The sequence below is a fragment of the Panthera pardus genome, unplaced genomic scaffold, assembly GCF_024362965.1.
Source record: "Panthera pardus isolate Hobbes unplaced genomic scaffold, ASM2436296v1 HiC_scaffold_21, whole genome shotgun sequence".
Taxonomy (NCBI): Eukaryota; Metazoa; Chordata; class Mammalia; order Carnivora; family Felidae; genus Panthera; species Panthera pardus.
Genome location: NW_026526777.1, coordinates 59,920,732 through 59,923,618, shown reverse-complemented (window position 1 = coordinate 59,923,618; position 2,887 = coordinate 59,920,732). Strand labels below are relative to the sequence as shown.

Below are 2,887 nucleotides of genomic sequence, written 5' to 3'. Positions count from 1 at the left end.
CAAATCGTTGAGCTAACATGAGTGAAAATTCATATCCTATAGAAGCTAAGTGTATTAAGTAGTAACCCAGAAGGTTTTAATTTTAAACAGTGAGTCAAATTGAAATGGGAATTTTATGACACATTATGTGCTTGACAGATGAAGCATATTTGTGTAAGCAACATAACTATGGAGTATTGTATAGAGAGAGTAATAGTAATGAAATTAAATATTCATGTCTGGTTTTGTCCACAAGACAAGGAAAACATGATATTTATTGACCACAGATAATTCTTCACATTTATCAATTCTCACATTCAAAATTTCTGAAACTGCTGTTTCTTTTGAAATTTCGGTTCCATGTGGAATAAAAACACATGTGGCACCATTTCTGTCATCAGGAAATCTCAGTCCTCCCAGAATTAAATTAAAACATAATCGGATGATGAAATAGGTGAGTCCTGGTATGGCAGAGTGGCAAGAGGACCCTTTAACATAAGAAGCCCATTCTGAATCAATCTCATTTCAGAACTGAGTCCCCTTGGAAGGGAGTTGGAAACCAGACAAGAATCTCCTAGAGGAGGAGTCCACTCTTCTGCAACCTCCTTTTTGCTGGTCGGTGTTCTACAAAAGGCACATGGGAGACGGCAAAGTCCAGGGAACAAATCCTTCTATGAATATAGCAAGTGTTATTGAGGCTACGTCCATCACAAACACAGTGTGTGCCCCTAGGGACACTGTATACGCCTGGGCTCTTTGCTCTAGGGGCTGTGGGCGGGAGTAGATTTTCAGTACCCAGGCTTGAGAGATGACATATTCTTTCTTTTCCCTAAACAGATCATGACTTGGACTGTTGTACAAGATGTTGAATTTTCTCCCATTGATTGGTTCAACCTCTCAGCTGCTGCTGTGGGTCTGAGCCACGGCCAGGTTGGAGTGGTTCTGCGAGTTGGGAGGATCTCTCAGCCTAGACTGGCAATCGCAGGCAGAAATAGAATGGGACCCACCCATGTCAACTACAGATTGTCTAGTAGCTCTATGGTAAAAAGAAACAAGTCAAAAATCAAATCATTGTAATGGGCAAAATGGTACTACTTCAACATGTCTTTGATTTCAAAAATACATTGTTTTTAAAACCTCAACAAGAAAGTTTCTTCTTCTTCTTCTTTTTTTTTTCTTATTCTGTCCTCAGAATCAGTGTGCATGTCACACTCAGAGCACAGCTCAATTCAGAGGAGCTGAATTCCAGGGGCTTGATTTCCACAGGCGGTTGGTGGCTACAATATTGAACACTCCAGGTCTGGTCTATTTTACCAGCTCAGGTCAAAGCTGAATGACCAACTGAGTCTTTAGTTCTACTTAGCATCTAAAATATCAGAAGATATCAGAAGAGCAGCACCAAGAGTCACTTATGTTTATATTTGTAGTGCGTGGCATTTCCTAGTAGAGGGAGGACACGTAGTAGGTATGTGACATGTCTATGCAAATAAAGAGGATAAAACCCAAAGCAGTCCTGTTTCTTTAGGTCCTTAGGAAACTCTAATACCATGTTCATTTTTCCACCGAGAGTGGGTATGGCTGAACATTTTAAAGAAGGAAGGAGATGTCTCATCTGCCTCAGTTATCTTGAAAAACCCATGTTCCTAAAATGTGGTGATGTCCGCTGCCTCCAGTGTGTCAATTCATGCCAGAAGGAGCCCTGTGAGGATGGTTTGTTGTGCCCATTTTGTCTGTGCTCACTCAGAAAGATAAGATCAAGACAGGTGGTTAGCTGGGGAAGCTGGTGTCCGAGATTGAGGACCTGGAGTGACCTTGGAGAATTATTCTCATCCTTTTCAAAGAAGGATGCTGAAACACCAAGGTGAGGCATCTGTCCTGTCCCAGGTCCTCTGGCTCACGTCCGGGGACAGGAGGTAGAAATTGGCCTTGGCTAAGTTAGATTTTGAAACGCAAGGTCCAAGCAAGCATAGGTGGCCCTTATAGACCGGATCCTTTCCTATGGGCAAGGAAAGCTTTACCACTCTCCCAGGGGGAAGCAGACAAACTCCTCTCTACACAAAGCTCCAACTGGGGAAGCTAACGGAAAGAATTACAAGAGGAAAAGCCCAAGTCCCACCCTCTGGGCCCTGTGAGGAACAAGAGGTCTAATGATACAGAGTGGTGAGAGTGGTGACCCTGCTCCCCACCCCACACAATACAGCCTATCATGACACCTGCACAGTCACAATGGACTGTGAAACTCTCCCCTCTTTGCCTCACTCATAATCCTTCTTCCTAACACCCCGTCAAACTTTGCCTACAGCTTTCAATTAAAACACAATCAGTACGCGTCCTATTGAAATCATGAATTATATGTCTTTAGCATATTCCAGCAAGGTAAGGTCACAGAAGACACTGATTTTTAAAATATAATACAAGTTCTATTTCTTATATTTATTTACAAAATTGGAAAGAGAAATGTAAGTAACTGGAAAACCTTACTCCTTAACATATTCCAAGTTAGCACTGCATTGAATTTGCTTCAAAATTGTCTGCTCTCTTTGGCTTTTCTGTATATATGACAAATCTGTAGAATCCCAGTCTGAGAAATGGTGCCACAAGGTGACCCAGGGCGTCCAGAGGACTCTGAAGGGTTTGAGGGGATGGCTGGCCTTGGGCAACTCCCATCCCGGACTGGAGGCTGCTGTGGCCCCTACTTAAAGACAGGCTGCTCTATGCCCATGAGGATATGGAGCTGAGCCAGGGGAACCATGTTACTTGATTCACAGGGAGACCCCTGGCCTCTGTCCTCCTCCCTCTTTCCCCAGGAGCCTTAACTGGGAAAAACCCAGCCCACCCTGCACTATCTCACCTTGTTGAGTGGCTGATGTGCTCCCTGTGTACCTTGAGAGGGTTGGGCAGCATAGGG

General features: G+C 43.7%; 1 long non-coding RNA gene across 1 annotated transcript; it reads left to right on the top strand.

Annotated features, from left to right (window-relative positions):
• The first annotated feature begins 214 nt into the window (after nucleotides 1-214).
• On the top strand, nucleotides 215-1,160 carry LOC109261617 (uncharacterized). Its single transcript, XR_002077467.2, has 3 exons — nucleotides 215-433; nucleotides 509-594; nucleotides 817-1,160. It is a non-coding gene; the product is annotated as an uncharacterized LOC109261617 (long non-coding RNA).
• Nucleotides 1,161-2,887: the final 1,727 nt, after the last annotated feature.